At 51.9% G+C, this 22,882-nt stretch overlaps 1 long non-coding RNA gene across 1 annotated transcript in view; it reads right to left on the reverse strand.

The window, feature by feature from the left end:
• Window positions 1-7,305: 7,305 nt before the first annotated feature.
• The window catches only part of LOC149992449 (uncharacterized), a 51,858-nt gene continuing 36,281 nt past the window's right edge, over window positions 7,306-22,882 (reverse strand). Inside the window, exon 3 of the long non-coding RNA XR_016508314.1 lies at window positions 7,306-7,447. This is a non-coding gene — a long non-coding RNA (uncharacterized LOC149992449). The remainder of the gene's footprint in view (window positions 7,448-22,882) is intronic.

Genomic DNA, 22,882 nt, shown 5'->3' on the forward strand with positions numbered 1-22,882 from the left:
AACCAAGGTGTCTGATCTGGGGAAGCAGGTGCAGGAGTGGCCGCAGGGCTGTCTCTGAGAAGTGCTAGCCCTGCTCTGCTGGGCTCTGTGAGGACACAGAGCTCAGGTCTGGGTGACCAAGCCTCACAGCCACAACCCCTCCGGGAGCCCCAGCCACGTGGGCGGTGAGCGCCATCCTCAGACGTGCTCTGAGCCTGTGGCCCAGAACCCAGCAACAGGCCGGACTCCACTACCCAAAGTCCCCAAGATTTGAGAGCCTCAGGGAGGATGAAGGGGCTCCCCGGAATGGCCAAGGTGGGCCGGCAGGACCTGCGGGTCAGGAATGGGCTGCGGCTTGGAGACAAGGCACGGGGAGGATTGGGGAGGAAAGTCCACGTGGCCAGGGAGGCCGTGGGCACTGCTGCGTCACCCCAGGTCAGCTGGGGCAGAGGGAGACACCTCCACCATTCCACCTCCTTACTCCCTCGGTTCTGGGAGGAGGAGGTCTCAGTCTAGACCGAACTCAGCCCTGCAGGTGTTTCAGAACTGAAGGGCTTAGAAATGATTCTCACCGCACCCACCCCTCACACACACTCACCCACCACACATACGCTCACTGCGCACACTCACACCCCCCCCCAGACACTTACCCACCCACACAAACATGCCATCGATGTTGGGTATTTTACAGATGAGAAAACTGAGGCTGAGAGAGAGACAGAGTTGTGCTCACAACCACACAATTCCTAACCAGATTTGGCTCTTGGCCCCCATCCCTCTCCCTTCTCCCCTCAGCTCTCCCTGTCACCTGTCACTCTCCCTGGCCATCAACTGGAGTCAGGGAGGAGACGAGCCAAGATGGACCCCATAATCCGGGGACCGCAATGCCAACAACCAGCTGCCCCAGGCAGGGCGGGCCACATGCAAGCTTCACTTTGCTCTTCGCCCAGCGCTGGGCCAGGCTGGCACCGCTGGGACTTTCTGAGGGGCATGGATGTGGATGGACAGAGAAAGCAAGAGGGTGGGAACTGCGGCGTCAGTCCATGGAACAAACAGCCCCTGCTGTCTCCAGGGCAGCAGCAATGAGCTGGCCCATCATCTGTGGAGCACTTTTCAGGGAGAAATAACGAGCAATATTAAAAAGGAGCTGGGAACAGAGTGCTTCCCTGGGTGTGGGCAGAGACTCGGGCTGAGGCCCAGCGCTGATGGCCCATGGCCGCGCCTCCCGTCAGGTGTCTCTGCTGCTCATGCCTCCTGGCTGAGAACGAGGCTGCGTGATGTTGGCTTTGACCAGGAGGGGGACTCCTGGCTCCAGTGCCGCTGGGCCTGGAGGTGGTTGTGTCACCTGGGACTATGTACTTTTGCCAGCAGTCACCTTGGGTTCCCTGGGGTTGTCTCCAGGCAGGGTGGCCTTCCTGGGGACAGAGCTGGTCCTGGACTGCCCATGGGCACCAGGCTGCGCTTCTGCAAGGGAACAGAGGCAGGAGCCTCCCACAGCTCCTGCACCTTGTCTTGGCCTGAAGCCCCTGTCTGAGGTGGGGGAAGGAATCACAGGCAGGGCCTTCCACATCCTGATGAGAAAAGTGAAATCTTTAAAACCTGAGGAATCCAAAACAGAAATAAAAAACATCAGTTTCCAAATCTGGAAAGAGACTGTCTCTCTGCCTGCTTGGGTTTTCCGCTTGGAAGGCGAGTATTGGCTGCCGTACGCCGGCCAGGTTGTCCTCGCAGACACGTGCGGTCTAGGTGTGGCCCAAAGGTGTCGAGAGAGCAAATTAAGTCCTTACAAACGTATTTCTTTTCCCTCTGGAACTTAGCAAGGCAGCTGAGGAATGTGGAACCAAATCTTCCAAAGGTAGAGAAGTGGACTATTTTTAATTCCTCCATATGCAAACCAAGCTAAACTTTGCAGAAGTATTTAGAGAAAGAATTTGTAAAGCTGAACCAAACCGGTAACAGGGCCTCCAGAGCATCCTGAGAAGAAAACCTGCCCATTTAAATAGGAATCACATGCAAACTTTTTCCTTCTGCCAGGCTGACACCAGACTACGCTTCAGAGCTGCAGACTTGAACTCTCCTGGGTGTGGCTGTTCCTGGCACCGGAGGGACCATTCCAGGTTAGCCAGAAACACAGAACATGGTTCCTTGGTGGCCCTAAATGAGCTGCCACAGATCTAGCCCTAGACTGAGGCCTCCTGGATACTCGGACCCCCAGGCAGACCCCCCATTCCTGCTTCACTCTCAGCCGTTCCCACCCCTCAGGGCCCTGCTCCCTGTGATCTGACCAAATAGCCCTGTAAGATACTTTGCTTTACCTCTTCACCTCCCTCAGGTAACTCTTCCAATGGAAGCTTCCCCTATTACACTGATTTCCACACACGTGAAATGCGGTGGCCTCTGTGCCAGCGCTGAGAGGCCATCGTGGCAGATAAGATAAAATTCTCTGCTGGGAGACCAGACGGAGGATTTGGCCTGGGTCTTATTAATGAGGGTCTGGGAACACGGAGGGGACTGGCATCTACTGAGCATTCCCTGGGCACCGGCTCTGGGGAGTCAGAAGGGGAGACTGTGGCATCCGGACTGGAATGAGTACATTCAGACCTGAACAATGATGGAGGTGTCACCCTGGCCAGCGAGGCTCAATTGGTTGGAGCATCATTCCGTAAACTGATAGGTCACAGGTTCTATTCCTGGTCAGGGCACATACCTGGGTTGGGGGGTTCAGTCCCCGGTCAGGGTGTGTACGAGAGGCAGCCCATCGATGTTTCTCTCTCACATCAAAGCTTCTCTCCTTCTCTTTGTTCCTCCCTCCCCCTCTCTCTAAAATCAGTAAGTATGCCCTCAGGTGAGGATTTAAAAAAAAAGATGGAGACCTCACCGAGGAGAGGATGGAGCAAACCCTGTCATTAAGCAGGTTTGAAGCTGGAAGGGAGCTGTGGGAAGGCAGGTTGGTCCTGAATGGTGCTCCCTGCAGTCACCGCCCTGCCTCTACACATGTCATGTCCACACCGCAGTGCTCCGTGACCTGGGGGCTCCTTGACATTCATCTTCCCACCAGTGCACCTGACATCATTCCAGGGCCTTATTGCATGTCTGATGAATAAATGGTCTTTTGTCTTAAAGCCCATCAAAAGGATCGGCAGTGGGGTGCCTCGGCTGGAGGGGAGTTTCAGGGAACTACCTCTAGCAACAGAGAGGCTGGAGGGGGAGAGATGGAAGCAGGAGGTGGAAGGGTGGGAATCTATTAAGATGTTGTCCCTGGGCGTGGCCCCTCCTTGCCTCCTCCAGCACCCGAGCACTGCCACCCTCAATCCTGCCAAGCATGAAAACCTGGCCCCACCCTCAGTCTCAGCAGCCCAGCTGTGTAGCACCCGAGGGTGCTGAGCTCGCAAAGCCAGCCTGCACCTTCCTCTCCCTCGGGCCCTGCTGTGCCCTTGTTCATTTCTCCACGTATGTGACTGAGCACAGCTCGGTGCCAGGCAGCCCGCGGCGCATCAAGCCCCAAGTGGGCATTCCCTTTGCACTGTTGTCCCTACCGGTGATAGAGGTGACTGGTTACCTGTCAGCGGGGCGCTGGGAGAATCTCCTTATGCTAGTTCACTCCCAGCAGAGTGGGCTTCCCAGGGGAAGCGCCGGGATCCCCTTAGACAGCAAACCTGAGCAGGGTGGGGACTCGGGAGCCCCTGAAACAGGCTCTTTCCGCTTAGCTGTAGGGACCCCTTCTACCTCGGCAGCTCACGGCTGTAGAAATGCAAAGGAAAAGACCTGTTGCCAGCCCACCTAAGAAGTGTTCCCGGTCCTTATCAGGCCCGTTCCTGGCGGGATGGAGAGGTCACGACCACTCTTGCTATCGAGGAAGATCAATACACCAGACGCCCGGGTTCCACAGAAGGAACTCAGCGTTTTTTGTTCCCAGCTTCCCCTTCCTGTGCTCAAGTAGGTAAACACTTGGTCCTGTGAAAGCAGCTGTGATAAAGGCCCAGCTTCTCACGCACATTCTTCCACCCCTGCTCCCCGCCTCAGGGAGCACCCTGGTTTCTCAGGGTGCAGAGGTGGACCAAGGTGGCCAGGCCGGGCTGCTGCCCTGTTCAGGGGAGCTGACTTCTGGGCCCTCACTTTCTCCTTGGTGTCCCCTTTGCTGCTTGAGTCAGGCTTCTAGTCTGGACCAGAGGCAGCCTCCCTGGTGGGGGGGGGGGGGCACAGGCCTTGAGACGCGGAGCAGCTCGACTTAGCACCCCTGCTCCCTGGAAGGCCCCTTTTCACTCCTCAGCCTCTCCTTCCTGTCGATTCTGCCTTTGTGTCTTTCCCGCCTTCCACGTGTCCCTTCCACGGCTCCCCTCCGTTACTCCTTTTTCCTTCCATGTTGCTAATGCACCAGGCCTCCTGGTGGCCCCTGAGCCCAGGGAGCTCACCCACGCCTGCAAAGGGGAGCTCCTCTTTGCTTCTGTAAACCCACAGATGAGAGAAAAGCCACATGTCAACCAAGAACACGATGTGGTTTATAGGCTAAGAAAAAGGGGAGGGAAGTAAACCCCAATATTTAAAACTCTGAACTTTAAAAACCACTCCAATTTAGAAACAAAAAAAGGAACTATTAAAAGACCCGCACTACTTCCTGATGAAGCCCTGGCTGGTTTGGCTCAGTGGATTGAGCGTCGGCCTGCGAGCTAAGTGTCGCTGGTTCGATCTTCCAGTCAGGGCACATCAGAGAAGGAAAACTCTGACTCCAAAAAACCTCCGCTGCCTTGCGGCATACCTCTTCAGGGGAAAGGCTAAGGGAGTAAACCCCGACAGAAAATCCGGAGCCGGAGTCCCTAAGGCGGTTTGACGTTGTAGTCAACACCGGCAACTCCTGCGGCGCACCTGAAGCCAAGCTGTATTGACTCCGCCTTTCCCTTGGACCCTTCAGCTGCGAAGAGAGGGGGGGTCTGCTGCATGGGCAACAGCAGACCCTCCATATCACCCTGCCCAGGCTCTGTAGCTTCAGCGTCATCGCAAGATGTCGATTCAACACGGGAGGAGACAGATACCGTGTCACTCCCGAGTCGGACTGCACAGCCATTCTCGGCGGTGCAGATAGACTCTTAAGAAGCTACACCATCGTCTCTCGAGACAGACGGCTGCCGACGACTTCCTGATGAATAATGCCCCCCATCATTTTGTGGAAAAACCCACCATATCGATAAAGGGTTGTCATACTGGGGCCTTAACAGGCATGTGTCAGGAAGCCAGGGCTTGACTTGTGAGGTCGCTGGACTGTGGGCAGGAAGTGTGGCAGAGACAGGGACGGCCTGTGAGTCCCACCGTGACACTGGCCACGAGAGCAGTATTGCCCTCTGTCTTAATCTGCTCAAGCTTCTGTGATAAAATACCATAGACTGGTGGCTTCAATGACCAGAATTTATTTCTCACAGTTCTGGAGGCTGGAAGTCCAAGGTCAAGGTGCCAGCTGATTCTCTCCCTGGTGACACCTGCTTTGTCGCTTACAGACAGCTGCCTTCTCAGGGTGTCCTCATGGGGCAGAGAGAGCTCTTGTGCCTCTTCTTTTACTTATGAAAACACTAATCCCATCCCGGGGCCCCACCCTCATGACCTCATCAAAGTCTAATTACCTCCCATAGGCCCCTTCTCCAAATACCTTCACATTGGGGAGTAAAGCTTCAGCATATGAATTTGAAGGGGACACAATTCAGTCCATAGCATGCTCCCCATCTGGGGGCCCCTGCATTCCTGATTACATTCCCCATGAGACAGAGCCACGTGTCTGGAATTCAGAATTCTGCCACTCTATTGGTTAGAAAGGCCTGGCAGTTCCAAGGGAAACCTCAGGGAAAGGGGATCTCCCCGGAATAAAACTGTCCTTGGGTCCAGCATCCAGGGCATCAAGGGTCCCAGGCTCCTCGCAGCTGAATGGTGACTACTCTTCGGAAAGAAATAACAGCAAAGCAGTTGTCTCCTGTAACAGCAGCCTCGACACAGGAAAAGGAGGTAAGGGCTGAATGTGGAATCATCGAATCATCGTCACATGAGCACAGAGTCAGAAGGCTCGTTTGATCGGCTAGCTCACATTAAATCTCAGTGGGGGTTCCGGGGTTGGTTCACTAATAATCAATTGCAGTCTTTGTTGCAAATCTGCTGCCCAAGATAACATATTTTAGGCCAGCTTTCTTTCTATTTCCATTAAGAAATTATTTATAATGTTGAGTTAGGGAGATATTATTAGTAATTTTATAATAAAAGTGTAAAAAAGCTGACCTAAAAAAAAAAAAAATTATTGTCTTAAGCAATAGACTCATGACTAGGATTGGAATTATTTTTATAGGCAGTTACAACTCATGTTTAAATTTTGCAGTAAAATACATATCAGTATAGAATAGAAGTGTGAATAATGTGATTCTGAATCATACAGATAGGCTTTTTTAAATGCTTCTTTGTTGCCTCCCATAACTCAACTCCCAAAATTTATGCTGGGAAAAGTAACCCTTCCTACCTTGCTTCCTTGGGCTTCTAATGTAGCTTTCACTTCTTTTCTGTCTTCAGAAGGATGGGATCTGCCCCTTTTCCAAACTCCCGTTGGCCCTCATGGAATCTCTGTCTTGGTGGTTATATTCTTTTTGGAATATAATCATGTATGAACTCAGCCTTTCCTTAAATCTTTCCTCTGTAGGGTCACAAGGACAAGGGCACCTATACCTTGTGCTCGATGTTCTGCTTTATCCATGATACACACTTGATACATGCGTGTGGAATGACTATCAAACCTTAAATCAAAATGTGATAGGAAAGTGGCCCTCACAGCAGCCATAGTGAGCATCCAAGACCTGGGTAGTGCATTTCCAAATTGGATTCTTGACTTTATGCCTTATCCAAGCAATAAAGGTAGAAAGGGGCAGCTCCTTCTGTAAAGAAGCTAAGTCTTCCCTTCCCAGCTGTGTGCCCCTAGTTTGGGAGAACCCACATTCTTTTTTCTGAACCCCAAGTCTCAGTCCAGAAGCAATGCTCCCTGTACCCAAAAGCACTGCTGGACTTCGGCCAGCCTGTCCTCCCTACGTGGATGAACATCTTGAAAGCCCAGCTTTTCATGTTTCTGGGGGTTGTTTTCATGAGAAACAGAACTAGGAGATATAGGGGGTGGAGAACAGATACAGGCTAGATGGAGAATCAGTATGACTACAAAAAAATCAAGTAAGGAAAAAACCATTTGGTGTTTCTAAAGCTAAAGAAATGTATTCCATCTGCTATTTGGTCCCATGTGTTGCAACTAGAGACAAAAGAATTCTTGAAGGAGCATGAAAAGTTATTTTCAATTTTTTTTTTTTTTTTTTTTTGAGATACATTACTTCACTAGATGGTACTGCTGGCGAGCATCGGAGGGTCTGACAATGGCGGTTTTGTTTGTAAATCAGATGTAAGATGAGAAGGCCAGCAACGTGGTGGAGGCACGAGGATTCCTGGGCTCAAGTAGGTCCTGGAGAAAGAAGGAGGCGGGGTGGGTACACCTGAGGGAAGTTAGTAGAGAAGCGGGAAATGAGAAGGAAAAAATTAACTGAAGAACATATGGAGGAAAGGAATTTAAAGGCAGGCTATATTTAGACTACACAGGTAACACAGATGACAAAGACAAGTCCCTTCGAAGCTACTTCTAATAAATGTCATTCCTCGTGGCAGATACCAGAGCTGAGGAGTTTTCAAAATGGGGGTGGGTGTTGGGCAGAACAAATTGTGATGAGATATTTGCCTTTGTCACGTGGGGGCTGGCCGGCCCAGTAACAGATCTGGGAGTACTGGCCTCAGAGGGATGGCATGGTGGGAAAGGGGTCCCTGGGGAGGAAGGGGGATGGGTGGGACAGACCCAGGTGACCTGGAGCCAGCTCTCAAACCCCAGCCCAGAGCCAAGCACACCAAGGAAGGTGACTCTTGCTGGGGTCATCAAAGCCACACGCGAGAGATCTGGTTCTAACACCCACACCCATCCACAAATGTTGATCTCAGTGAACCTGAAGTGAACCTCAGATAAATAAAAAAGCCTTCAATTGATTTTTTTTCAAAGGACTTCCTGAACTTCCCTTCTGCACATAGTTCATGCTGTAAGTTGAGTTGGAGGTTGTTGACATAAGATTTCAACTTATTCAGAGGAATTCCAAAATATCTCATCCTAGAGATCAATGGTGAAGGGCGCATGGATCTGGAAGCAGGTGAGGAGACCCCTGTGGAAGAGGCTCAGAGGGGCAAGCATGGGTGTCTTCCCCCCCTCATACCACGCCATGTTTTTGTCCTAAGTACCCTGGGGTACAAAACTGAGAAGGACCCCCCACCCCTTGAGTTTTTAGGGGGGCTATATAATCATCAGGCAAAGTGGATTTTCCTTTCTTCTGATGGACCAAGGAGCATAGGCCTTACAGGATTGCTTATAGTCTAAAGGTGAGTCCCTATTAATGATCAGAACTTCTTTATCCCAAAGAGGATTTCATGTGTCAACATTTAACAGAAGTGAGTGAGAGTCCTGGGCCCGCCTGCCGCAGACCCATCCGACGAAGCCTGTGCAGAGTGGGAGGGAATACAGAATAATCCATGTGCAGGCCTCAAGGGGGGAGAGAGGCAGGACAGAGACCCAGGTCCATCCTCCCCACATCCCTTTAAATGAACCCGGTTCTAACTTTCCCAGGCAGCTCCCAGAATCCATTCGGATCTCCTCTTACCCTGTATCAGGCTAACTAGCCTAGGGACGAGGCCTATCTGCTTGACCTTGTGTAAAACTTCTTGCCCCGGAGCCAGTTTTATATTAGTTATTTTATGGCATGTTACTCGTTGTACCTTTTAACTAAGACTAATGGCAATAAACACTTTTTCATTAGCTCTTAATCAGCATCATACACTATTCAAATTTTTACATGCATTACCTCATTGAAATATTATAATAACCCAGTGCGTTGGATGGGTACTATTGATATTACCAATCTACAAATGAGGACACTGAAGCCCAGAAAGGTTAAGTTACTTCTCCACAGTCACACAGCTAGCACATGGTAGAGCCCAGATGCAAAGCTGCTCAATCTGACTCCAAAGCCCCTCCTTATCTGCCTCCACAACTTCCTAGTCCCTCCGGCTTAACCACTATGGGAAGTTAATTACCCAAAAGTACAGCCTTTTTAATATTTATGTTTCTCTTATAGAAAACAAAGCCCAGAAAATTAGAGATAAAAAAGCATCTGACCCACCCTTGGATTATTCTGCAAAAATCAATCTCAGAGAAGGCATGAAGGTTTTCATGGTATATAGTCTAGCGAAAAACAGAACATCAGACAGAGCAAAGATTCCCCAGGCCTGGGCAGGAGAGGGGCCAAGGCAGCGTACCTGGAGAGACTCCACACATGTGCAGAGCCTTCCTACCCTACCGGCAGGCCCCGTACCCCTCTCCAGAATGCATGTTAGCAACCAGGTTCCAGAGGGAAAGAAGGAGAAGGTAAACAGCCAAAGGCCAAGGAGCCAGCCAGCCAAGTCTGCCCCCTGCGACACTGAGGCCAGGATCACAACACAAAGCCACCCCTGGATGTGGGTGGGATAGGCTTCTCCCGGCTGCCCACCTCTTAGGTATCAATCAGGCAGGGTTGAGCTACAGAGTCAAATATGCCTGAAAGCAGAAAGCGTGCGTGGGCTGTAGGGAATCCAGCAGCTCACGGAGTCATCGGGAGGGCGAATACAGGCCAGGCCGGGCCTTGGGTGCATCTTCCAAAGCCACACCAGAGGACCAGGCACCAAATGAATTGCCCTCCTGCCAGGATCAGAGACCTCCCGGCCATCAAACCGGAAAGCCAGAGCTGCAGCTGCTGTGCTCTCTCTGGGTGACCTGCCAGCCCTGCCTCTGTCTCCTCACTCAACTCCATTTTACGTTAGTTTCATCACGCGCCTCTAGTCAGCAGAACCTGTGTCACATCCAGAACCCTAGTGCAAAGGAGCTGGGAAGAGCAGCTCAATGTTCCAGCCTTCGTAGAACCCAAGACACAGCAGGAGGAAGTCAGATCAGGTGCTGAGTGACCCAACTGATGGGCCACATCGTAGCAAAGGCGGCTAAGTATTTTAGCTTCTGAGCTTTCATTTGGGGGCAGGGGCAGGTCAGGGTAACAGCAGTGTGTCTTATTTCCCAATTTAGAGGGCTTAGGATGCAGAGGGACTGTCATCTGGTAAGAAGCATGGAACAGAAAGGTGGAGAAAAACCGTAAAAGCAACATGTCCAGCATGTTCCTGTCCTGAACCACAGAAGGGTTCACGCTGGCTACCCTCACACTCCATTGCTCCGCAGACCTGCAATGAGGGCCCACTCTCATACATGCGGTCTAAAGAGACAGACCCAGAAGGGGTGGGCAGGGCCGTTTTACAGATAGGTAAGCCGAGGCCCCGGGAAGTAGTCAGCACTGCCCAGGGTCCTCTGGGGTAGAGCTGGGACCACCAGGCGCAGACCCCCAAACGGAGTATGTCCTGCCAGCAGTAAGTTCCCATAGTGACCCAGGCTACCGAGCAGCTCAGACTCTGGGGAGCCCCCACACGCCACTTGCCGATTCAAAAACAGAGCCACTTGTTTGGAAATTTTAATTAAAATCAATTCAATTGATACTTAGATTTTCAAGAGCACAGCCTAAGGAGGAGTTTAATGTGCAGCCAAACTTGTCTTAAATCCTTTTCCTCCATCTCTTCCATGGACCCTCCAAAGCTTCTCTCTCTCTCACTCTGCTCCCTGAAAAGCCTGCCCCCTCGCAGCCCCATGTGGATACCCTTTTATTTCACCTCTACTCTTGATTCTCTCCTGTAAGTCGGCAGCCGTCCATCTCGAGAGACGATGGTGTAGCTTCTTAAGAGTCTATCTGCACCGCCGAGAATGGCTGTGCAGTCCGACTCGGGAGTGACATGGTATCTGTCTCCTCCCGTGTTGAATCGACATCTTGCGATGATGCTGAAGCTACAGAGCCTGGGCAGGGTGATATGGAGGGTCTGCTGTTGCCCATGCAGCAGACCCCCCCTCTCTTCGCAGCTGAAGGGTCCAAGGGAAAGACGGAGTCAATACAGCTTGGCTTCAGGTGCGCCGCAGGAGTTGCCGGTGTTGACTACAACGTCAAACCGCCTTAGGGACTCCGGCTCCGGATTTTCTGTCGGGGTTTACTCCCTTAGCCTTTCCCCTGAAGAGGTATGCCGCAAGGCAGCGGAGGTTTTTTGGAGTCAGAGTTTTCCTTCTCTGATGTGCCCTGACTGGAAGATCGAACCAGCGACACTTAGCTCGCAGGCCGACGCTCAATCCACTGAGCTAAACCAGCCAGGGCTCTCCTGTAAGTAGACTTCTCATTTCTATGCCACATTTTCCAACCATTCCTCACTGCCTGCCTCCATGACTCCCCCTCTTTCCCCTGTGCCCGGATTCTAAATCAGAAAAGCCCCGGAATGGAACTGGGAAAGAGGGAACCCACTGTGGTTGGGGACGTGCAGGGGAGGCTGTAGAGAGAGGCTTCCGTGCAAACAGTCCTGGTCCCTGTTTGCTCCCACAGCAGACAAAGGAAAACTGAGTCTTCTGTCATCAGAAGGTGGCTCAGCACGTATAATTCCTGCAAGCAGCTCTCTCTACACTTCCGCATCCCATTAGCTGACTTCCACCCTCACCCCATCAATGTCTTTGAACAGCAGATAAATCTGGAGAATGTGTCATGACTTGCCCAGGCTCGTGGCAAAAGCGGAAATACACCACAAGCACCTGGCTCCCAGCCTCCCCACCTCTACCCTGGCTTCTGGGCAGTCAAACTCCTTTGAGCTGTGTAAATACAAAATGTGATGATTTCACCCTGGCTGGTGTGGCTCAATGAATTGAATGCCGACCTGTGAACCAAATGGTCGCCGGTTTGATTCCCAGCCAGGGCACATGCCTGAGTTGTGGGCCTGGTCCCCAGTTGGGGGCGCACAAGAGGCAACCACACACTGACGTTTCTTTCCCTCTCTTTCTCCCTCCCTTCCTCTCTTTCTAGTAATAAATAAATAAAACCTTTTTTTTTCTTTAAATGTGATGATTTCCCACACTGAGCAGGCTGCAAAGCAGCAGGTGCCCGCAGCTTGGACAGCCACGGCCCACAACGACTGCTCAAATACTCAAAGTTAATTAAATCCGTTTACCAGTTACTCCGCGCCTCAGCTCAGCACTAGTTCATGCCCCTGACGGAGATCAGACCCAGGAAACATTTAAATATGATCTCCTGCCCAGCAAGGCACACAAATCATTTCCATCATGGAAAAAACCAGGCAGGAAAACAATAGCGCATTGATCTCAGTTACGCAACCGACAGCGCCTGCGTGGTTCCAGTTAACACAAGGCAGCCAGGTTAAGAGGGCCGCCTGCTTATTGATGCGTCGGCTGTTTGAGAGATGAAGAAACCTCATCTTTTCCCCAAACTCCCCCACTGGCTGGCGGCCCAGGAAGTGAGATGCCTGCAGCGCCATCCTGCAAAGGCAGAGAAAATTCTATTGGCTCCTCCGTACCGCCTGGATGCCAGCGTCCCCACGTTACCCAAGCTAGACCCCTCAGGAAGCTCTGGGTCCCCGCTTGCCTTCGCCTCCTCATGCAGCCATGCCCCATGGCCGCTGGCACCCCTGCTCTCCTTCACACCTGTCTCCACCTTGGCCATCTCTCACGGGAACAGTAACTCATCTTTCTAAACCTCACACGGGCCACAAATATCCCTCAACAAAAGCCCGTCTCGGGCCAATGAAATGTGATGAAAGTGATGTGTCACTTCCGGCAGAAGCCAGAAGGGTCCGTGCCTGCTTGGCCACACTCTTCTTTCCCCCCTGTCATAGTGGTCGGCCATGTGTGACGAGGTTGTCCCTTGGGTCTGGGTCCCAGGGCGAAGCTCCTAAGAGGCAGAGAAGCAGCAACTTGGGCCCACGCAGTGCAAGTGAACTGCAGCACCTTGTCCCAGCACAGCCCCTGGATCTCGGGGTGCTCCCTCCTGCATGCAGCACAAGCTCATCTGCCCTGGGTTGAGTGACCAGAAGAGGGGAGCCGCTCTGGCTGCTTCCTTCCTCAGAGAATATTCTTCCTCGAGCTCACGACTAATGCATGAATCAGAATCTCGGAAATGAAACAGGAATGCTACGAGCCAGTATCATAAAGAAGTTAACTAGCTTTTGTTCCTGGTTCCTGGGAGTCTATGCATCCTTGGAATTTCCCAAAGAATGGAGTGTCTTTGTTTTTCATGAGTCCCTGGATCACTCCTGAGTTTCTGCTAGCAAGGTGATTCGTGTGGTCCCATAGACAGATTCAGGACGGGCTCGCTGGTCGTGTTGGAAAGACCAGCTGTGTGATTGATTAGAGGACTGGGGCTTTGAGCCACTGATTTCAGCCCAAACTACCACCCTCCAGGGAGGGGCAGGGCCTGCTTATTGACTCTAGTCGCGTGACCAATGACTCAATCAATCGTGTCTCTGTAATGAACCCCAGTACAAACTCTGGACACAGAAGCTTGCTGGAGCTTCCTGGCTGGTGAACACATGAATGTTGTGGGAAGGTGAGGTGCTCTGATTCCATGGGAAGGAAACACAGAAGCTCTGCATTTGGGACCCTCCAGAACTCACCCGATGCACCTCTTCATTCCACTCTTTCCGGTTAGTATCCTTTATAACAGAATTGTAATCATAAGTATAACACTTTTATGAGTTCTGTGAATCACTCTAGTGAACTATAAAACCTGAGGGGGATCCTGGGACTCTCCCACATTTATAGCTAGTCAGTCAGAAATCAGAGCAGGCTTGTTGTGCACTGTGCCCTTTAATGTATGGCTTCTGCTCTAACTCCAGGTGGCTGGTGCCAGAATTGAAATGTAGTACACCAGTTGGTGTACTAGAAAAATAGGTCACATGGTGGACCAAGGTGGGAGATCCAGGCAGGAGTGAAGGCTTAGAAAGATGGGGTGGAGATGGTCAGCTATGGACAGGCAGAGGTATCTCTCATTAAAACTCAAACCAAGCCCTGCCCGGTGTGGCTCAGTTGGTTGGGCATCATTCTGCAAGGCCAAGAGTCACCGGTTCGAACCCTGGTTGGGGCACATGCCTAGGCTGCAGGTTCAGTTCCCAGTTGGGGTGCATGCAAGAGGCAACCGATCAATGTTTCTCTTTTGTATCTGTTTTTCTCCCTCTCTCTCCCTCCCTTCCCTTCTCTCTCTAAAAAAAAAAAAAAAAAAAAAGCCAAGTCAGATTTTTAATTCTCTCACATTCCTATACCTTGCAGCCAAATGAGGCCATTTCCCATTTCTTGCCTAAAGACCGGTTTTGGCCTGGCATCAATTGCCTTATAGCAAATGCTACCAAATGTCCCACCTCACAGACAGGGAGGAACTCCTGCAGGAATGATAACAATAGTCCTTTCCCTCTAGTCCATTCTGTTCTGCCCACGTTCTTATTCTGTGCACCGGTGCCTCAGGGGTTAGGGTGCAATCCACAGTCCCCAGCGATGGGACATCCCTCTAGTCTCCCCCTAATTTGCCTTCTAGGGAATTCTAAAAGCTCATTTGCACACCAGGACAGGAGGGAAGAGTACACATGCCCCCTAGGACAGTCCAGTTCCCTTCCAAAAGCTTCAAAAACTGTCTTCCTACAGGGTGGCTCAAACTAAAAGCATATTACTTTAAAAAAAGAGTTAGGTAGAATGACAGATGACATATATAATCCCAGTCCAGTGTGGAGTGAGCATTTCAACCATGAGTCTGGTGAAGTCCTAGGAAAGGGGTTACAACGGAGAAAGGGATAAAAAGAAATATGACACAGCCCTTGGCTGCAAGGCCTTGACCATCTATTCGCAGAAACAAAGCTTATAATGGAAAAAGTCCTACGAGGCAGGCCATGATTAAATTCTCAAGCAGGCCGGACAAAGCCAGAGTCAGTCTGGGCAGGGATTTAGAGAGGGAATCAAACCTTCGGTAGGTATCATGAGTTACGTGGGTCTTGAATGAGTTTTCACCAAAAATAAAAGGCCTTACTCTTCAAAATTAGGTATTCTCATCAAACACTCTTAATTTACTGAAATCGCATCAAAACCCACATTCATCTGGTGTCTCAAAATGTGTAGACACCATGGTCAGGATGGCAGGACCACCACACCCAGAAGACCAGCTGCATTCTTAGGGGCAACCTTCCAGAATGGAAGGAGGACTAGGCCCTCTGCCACCTACCTCTGTTCCTCTTTCTCCCAGAGAATCTGTCTTTTGCCGACTTTGTATACTTTGTATACTTTGAAGGGTATACATACAAGGTACCCCAAAACCAGTCCACTGGGGGTCAAGAACCAAACAATGCCAACATAATGCCACTAGCACCAAACTGAGAAAGCCAAAATAAAGTTAAGATACATTAGCAAAATCAGTCCAACGGAACAATGTAGAACGCTCTGGGCTCAGTGAGCATGAACGTCACTGTACCATCTGCAGAAGATCCTCCCTTCATCCATGTGAGCTCAGTCAGTTGGGGGACAGCTAGAATCTCAGCCAGGCTATCAGGAAAGGACCAAAAAAAAAAAAACCAGAACCACATTCACCCTCTGGGCCTAACTTCCAAATTGGTGACCGAGTGTGGGGGAGCCTCGGCATGGCCGCCGGTGGCTGTGGCTGAGGTTGTGACGCAGTAGGCGGGCACGGCACCAGGAGTCCACGGGGACAGCAGTCCTGAAGAGCGGCAATGGTGCGTCCTGGGTCTGGTGGACTGTGACCTGGAACACAGCCCAGCCATCTGCAGCGGGAACAGGAAACAGGCTGCGTCCGCCAGGTGAGATTTGAAATCAGGGCCTCAGTCCCAGCAATGGCGTGGGAGGTTCCCGCTTTGCCTCTGGGAAATCTTCCTGAGACGAGTCCTGCCTCCCCAGTCTGGGTTAGGAGCCCCTACAGAAGCCTCCCGCAGCGTTCTCTTCTCCCCTCTTCCTTTCCTACCGTGCAATGGATTCCTCCACGCCCCCTCTATCTCTCCAACTGGAATGGGCACCCCTTGGGGACATGTCCACGTCTGACTCATCTTTAGAGCCAACAAACAATGTCTGACACTTGAACAGTGCTCAGAAAATGTTGGCTGCTGCTGTTGCACTTGGATAACAGATCAGGGAATCAAGAGAGAAACTTGGTGGGCGCACATAGGCAGGTCGGCAACAGAGGAGCTTGTGGACTCGACACCATGTGTGCGGCCAGAGTCTCCAAGGCACCTGAGACCTGGGGCTGATACAGAGACATTGTACAGAGCCATCGGCTAAACAGAGGGGCTGAGCCTGGGGCTAGGTGGGCATTGTGGTCCCTGAGGCATCAGAGCCTGTGGCTGGGTGGTCACTGTGGCCCCTGAGACATCAGAGCCTGTCATTGTATGGGGCCTGGGATGTTTCAAGCTGACAAGTTCATGAGATTCCGCATTATGTTTTCACTCTTCATTTATCGTCGTATGAAGACCCGCTCTGAGTAATGACCTTTACTACAGCCTTTCCCCGCTCTCGGGAGGAAAGGGAGGAGCTATGCATAATCCCACCCTCCTCCTCAGCCCTCCATCCTCCAGCCCCAGATCTGTGTTTGACTCAAGGATGATTTTATTGCACACACACTCATTTTAACCTTCCCAACGTTCACACACACCCCAGAGCAAATGCCTGGTGCACCAGCATACGCAGCTCCAATTGCGTGTTGGCTGTATACTGACTGTTTACGAAGACGTGGTGGGGAGGAAGCACATTCTCACCTGAAATCACTACAGCTTGCCAGAGTCTAAATACAACTAAAATTCGACTTGAAATGGGATGAGAAGGGTACCTATCCTCAAGCAGCGACAGAGAAACAGTGGGGTGCTGGGGCTCTAAGCAGCATCCGTGTGGCTCAGTGAGGCTTTTCCCGTCAGCCTCCTGCGGTTCTGGGTGGCACTGAGGACCGTCTGGACTGCTTAGCCCCACCCAGGTGGGCGGAGGCCACTGTGGGCCCTTCCTTGTAGCTCATGGACTACAGAAAGCGTGCCCTGCTGCTAGGGACAGGGTGCAGCCACATGAACAGCCACCCTGCCCTTCCCTCTCCTCCCGCACATGCTCAGTCATCTCATTGCTCCTCCTGTTGTGGACTGTGGGTGGCAGATGTGTCCTTGCCTCCTCCCCCCGTGTCAGCGCTGGGGAGAATAACAAGTCACCTGCTTCCCTTGCGGCAGTTCCCATCTTCCAGGCTGTGTTCTAAGTGAGCTTACACACGCAGGCCAGTTAATGCACACAATGACCCCAAGAGGCGGGCTATTGTCCCCATTTCTCAGGTAACCAAGGAAACCATGTCAACTGGGAACCGTCCCCCACCCCAGCCCAAGCCGAGGTGAGGGGCTCAGGAGCAGGCAGGGGCCCAGATAAGCCTCTGGACATCCTGCATCCCCTTCCCTGCCTCGGTGGCAGAGCTGGCAGAGGACACAGTGAGGTCTGAGTGCCCCGGAAATTCTCCATAGGAACTACAAACAGATATAAGCTCAAGCGCTAGAGATGGTTGGGGGAGTTCTTCCTCCTGTTGTGAGGAGAGTCTGCTGCTCTGCAGAATGGCTTTTCTTGCAAGTCCTCTCTGCTCAATTAAACCTGCTTTTCCACTTTACTTCTTGTCTGGCTCCCTTCTTGAATTCTTTCCTGCCTGGAGCCAAGAACCCTCTTGGCTTGGGGCTGTCCCCTCAGCATCAAGGGTCATCTGTCTCTGAGCCCCAAAGAGAACTAGTGTAAACAACCCAGCCAGCCAGCAGTACTTACTTGTCCCATACCATCTCTTTGCTTCCAGCGAAGACTTCCAGGCCTGCAAATGCCTGGCTCACTGTGCTTGTGGTTCATACCAACAAATGTGTTAACCTGGGATTTTAACCTCCGCAGGCAGAGTTCTGGTCTGTGTGACGGTCATTATATTCCCTTGAGGGCAGGACCACAGGCAGAAAGGCCCTGACTCCTGGTGGCGGGCATGCAGACTGAGGTCCCTGCACTTGTGATCTCTTGTCACCAGGCATTATCTCAGCAGCTACAGACCCATCAGGGAAATCCATCCTTCACCCTGTGCCAGGCCATCCTGCCTCTGACTTTCAAATCAGGCTATTACTAGCCCAGAAGCTCTATTGTTATTCATTGGGCTTCAGCTTCTTAGCTCTTATCTAATCAACACACAAACCCAGTTATTCAGCCAGTATTTATATAACCCCTTCCCTCCTCCTCAGCCCTCCATCCTCCAGCTGCTCCCTTGGGCACAAAGCTCTGGTTTCACTTAATCAAGTGTCCCAGGTAACAATCCATCCTCCGTTTGTGTTGGCAGGATTTGAAGGCGAGGGAAAGATAACACCCAGCCCTCCCTGCTGGGGCTCAGGCTGAGGGAACGGGGTGTCCTGGACCTGTTCATGCATCGTCACTCCCTTTGTGTCCTGGGCTCACGTGATTAGATTTCTTGCAGCGGCTCAGTCTCCTGAGAACAGAATGCTGACCCATGAGATGCACCACCCCATGCTCCCCATGGGCAGAAGGCAGATAGCAGCCAGGGCTGGCATTAACTCAGAGCAAACACCACACTTTAACTTGACCACCGCCCTGAAGGGCTGTTATCCCTACTTGACATGTGTGGAAACTGAGGCTGAGACGCTTGTCCTGGGACAGACCGCTGGTAAATGGCAAATCCACTCGAGTTACAAAATTGTGCTGAATGGCCCGGCTAGACCAGTGCCACTCAGCTGAGCTCCATGCAGCCAATCTCCACACCCAGAGACGTTGCTTCCCTAGATTTGGGGAGGCTCTCAGAAATCTGCCTTCTTAAAGCTCTGGTTCTGAGAAATTTTAATAAGAAAGGACAAGCTGGAGGCCCCCACCCTTCCCCTTCTCCCTGTGACTGTCCCTATGTGCTGTCCTGTGCTCCCACAGTGGGACTCCCATCGAGTAAGGGAATCTGGTTCATGGGAGGACAGTGGACACCTCTGGGTGCAGAGGCTCCAGACCTCTGGTGCCTAGCTTCCTCCTGATGGCCTGAGAGGAAGAGACCTCAGCCTTGGACCCTAGGACACTGAGGGCTGAGGGGACAGGGCTGGGTGGTAGAAGATCCAGGGCCACAGTCAAGTCTCTTGAGATCTGTTCAGGCTCATCTTAGAACATACATTTGCCACTTAGTAACAATATTTTCTTGACCTAGAAGCATGGAGAAGACATTTCTGTTCAGGGTAGACAACCCCCCTGTCCTCACCCTAACAGACTGGGATCTTCTCTGACCTGCATCCAAAGTGAGGCCTGAAGATGAAAATAGGAGCTTTGGAAGATGCCTTTAAGTGGGAGGGCCTACCCTGCAATACATCCTCACAAACAGTGTCTTCAGCACTTACCCTGTCTGAAAGGGCATGTGCAAGTTCCAGAGGTGACAGGTCCCTGCAGGGAGGCCCTTAGGGGCCTTTGACATTCGGAGAAGCTGTGAGAGCAGCTGGTAGGACCTTGGAGCTCTCCGCCCCAAAGCCATCTGTGGGCACAAGTAGGCATGGACATAGTAGACATGGACGCAGTAGGCGTGGGCACTGTAGGCGTGGGCACAAGTAGGCATGGGCACAGTAGGCGTAGACACAAGTAGGCATGGGCACAGTAGGCGTAGACACAAGTAGGCATGGGCACAGTAGGCGTGGGCACAAGTAGGCATGGGCACAGTAGGCGTGGGCACAAGTAGGCATGGGCACAGTAGGCATGAACACCAGTAGGCATGGGCACAGTAGGCGTGGACACAAGTAGGAGTGGGCACTGTAGGCATGAACACCAGTAGGCATGGGCACAAGTAGGCGTGACATGCCCCCTGCTGGAGAAAAGCCTGTGAGTAACGTAAGGTGTGGGTGCAGTGAAAGGGAAGGTGCCTCCTCCTCCAGGAGCCCCCTGGAAGACCCCTGTCCATCAGAAGCCATCCTCTTTGTGATGATCTCCTGTCTCTCCCTCAATATCAAACCTCCCCTTCCACCTCTGGTATAAAAAACAGAGCTAAAATCAGCCGGTCATCAAGCTGTGGGTTTACCAAATTCATGCTGAGTGTTAAGTGGCTGAGACATATGAAAGAATGGGGTTGGTAGTCACTGTGTGAGGAAGAGTCCTCGAGAGCCGGAAGTAGAAACTCTTGACTATATACACGGACTTAACCTCTTCATCAGGCACCTTTGGTGGACATGCACTTCCCTAGCAAACACCTTGGAATTTCAGTGGCTTCTAACAACCAAGGTTTATTTCTCACCCGTGTAAGAACTAAAAGGGTTGGCTTCAGTCTCAGCCTGCTCCCTGTTGTCAGGGCTCCAGGATCGAAGGGAAGGAGTAGCCCTCCCTGGGAGACTCTGGCCTCATGACAAAGGGACACTGGGGTCTCACAGTAGAGGGCAGAGAGATATGGGGTAGCCCTGCAAGGGCTCTTAAGTCTTCTGCAAAGAAATGGTGGCATACTGACCATCCATTCCAGATTTACTCCATGATGCAGTGGTTCCTGGCAAAGGATCTGGGGATCAGTGGATGAGGATAGTCACCTGGCTCAGGTGACTCAGGTAGTAGTGCAGGTAAGTCATCTGTCCCACATGACCCCATTCAACCATGTACTTGGGGCCCGGCTGGCTTCTGAGAGGCAAATCGGAGAGCAAACCAGTCCCGACAACTCTTCATGTTACCAAGAAGACACGTGCCCTTCTCGTAACAACCGAAACCCATTGGCCTCAGGCCAGTGGCGGACGCCTTCTTCTGTTATAGGCTCAGGTCGAGCGGCAGAGCTGGCCGGTGTGTGTGCCCAACTCCCACGGGATTTTATGGGAAGCTGCTTCCACAAAGGTGGGGACAACGGTGGACTCCAGCACCCCAGGAAGACTTCCTTCGAAGCAACTGATTTAAGCTTACTTGTCTCTGTGCTTCAGCTTTTTATCCGTCACTCAGGAGAAACACACTAAGCAGTTCCATGAGACAATTCAAGGGAAAATGCCTGCAGAGCATTTTTAAAAAACACATCAGCAATTTTGCTGGAAGGGGTGGGAGGGCAGCCCTATCTGCCTGGGAAGGCGGTCTTTGACAAAAGAATTTGAAACTCCCTGATAAACGTTCTGTTGAAGAGCCGAGTCTTGAACTCTCCCTGCCAAAATTAGACACCACCTTTGTGTTCTCTCTGTCATAACAACCCCAGCGCTTAATCAGCAATTGTGTCGGAAAAAAAGAGTCGTGGGCTTTACGTCTGGATATTTGTAATGGACAGGAGAGCCTCCAGTTTCCAGAGCCGCCCTGTGTAGGAACCATTTTTCCTTTCACCTCTGACCAGATATACAAGTGGGACATCTGCTCTCCAGCGAAGGAAGGAAATGACTCAAGGGAAGACCCCGCAAATAAGTCAGCTTTGCCCAGGCGGTCACTTCAAGTGATGTACACGGAAAAAGTCAATCACTTGGCAGAGGAAGGGGGGAAGGGGAGAAGCCCATGGACACCGCCTGGCTCAGTTTCTCAGAGATGCTACTGGGCTCACACCCGACCACCGCACCCCCTCCATGTGGGCCGCACCTGCTCTCATTGGGTTTCCTCCCCCACGCTAGCACTGGGCAACAGAGACACTGCACAGAGCACAGGCCGGCCCGTACACACCATGCAAGGCAATGCAGGGACAAGTGACCACACACTTTCTCCAGGAAAGGGCGGCAGGTGGGTGACTGAGCCCACTTGATAGCAGGGGAAGGCAAGGCAGCTGGGGTAGAAGCGGGGGTTGGGGAGGTGAATGGAGGCGCCCTTGCAAAGCAAAGCAGGGAGAACGGCTTCCCTTGGGCAACAGCACTGCAAGGAAGCTTTATTACTAGGAAGGCTGTATTTGTGCCCAAATATCCAGGCAGATAGAGGCGGGCCTGTGATAGGAGCGATGTTCCGATCCAGAAGGATGCAGGCACCCAATCTAATTTGATCTAAAAACTCGAGCTGCGTTTGTCTCTCCCCACCTTAGACTTGGTCTGTTCTGGCACGGGCCAGGGGCGGGAACAACTCTCCCCAGAAAGTACACATGGAGCAATTGTGTTTATGAGGACAACCTTCTCTACAGAAGGGAGAACTGGTTTTTTCTGTTGCTAATGACTCAGAACCCTGTTTTGAAGGCTCATTCTGATTTAGCCCTCAGCAAAGCCGGGAAGATAGATGGCTTTAGTGTGGAGGAGAAATAGTGGATCCAGATGGGTAACAGGAGAAGGTGAGAGAGGTGCTGAGAAGTAGGGAGAGGCTCTGAATCCAGGGACTCAGTGATCACGGGGTCAGAGTGGTCCAAGTGTGGTGCTAGGTCAATTTGCTGCAGTGAGAGGAGGTCTCCCTGGGTGGGTGCAGTGTATGAAAGAAAGGGAGAGAGAAACATCAGTTTGTTGTTTCAGTTATTTATGCATTCATGGGTTCGTTCTTGTATGTACCCTGACCAGGGATCGAACCCACAACCTTGGTGTATCAGGATGGTGCTCTAACCAACTGAGCTACCCGGGCAGGGCCAGAGAGCTGCATTTTAAATGCCCAGGAGTTTCCTCAACTCAGCCACCTGCCCAAGGATCTCTCAGCCTCCCCTGGCCAGCACTGGGCACCATGTCCTGCCTCGTATCATGACCTTGGTTCCACACACTCAGCACCGCGCACGGGAGCACACACACACACCCCGCAGTGCCAAGGAGTCTCCTGGCAGCGGCAGGGGTGGGCAGAGACTCATCTGTGCTAGGGCTTGGCTCGAACCACCTGAGCTAGAATAGTGTGGGTGAACACACCCCAGGAATAAGCATTCCTTTGAAAACAAAGGGGTTGGGGGGCTACCTGTGGTAAAGCAAGTCTGGGGAACCCTGAATAACACAGCCTCTACCTAAGATTGCGTAACATCGCGGGAGCCAACCTCCAGGTGGCCCCGAAGATGTTTGGTCT

This window comes from Furipterus horrens, unplaced genomic scaffold (genome assembly GCF_987537825.1).
Source record: "Furipterus horrens unplaced genomic scaffold, mFurHor1.1.pri manual_scaffold_15, whole genome shotgun sequence".
In the NCBI taxonomy this organism is placed as follows: Eukaryota; Metazoa; Chordata; class Mammalia; order Chiroptera; family Furipteridae; genus Furipterus; species Furipterus horrens.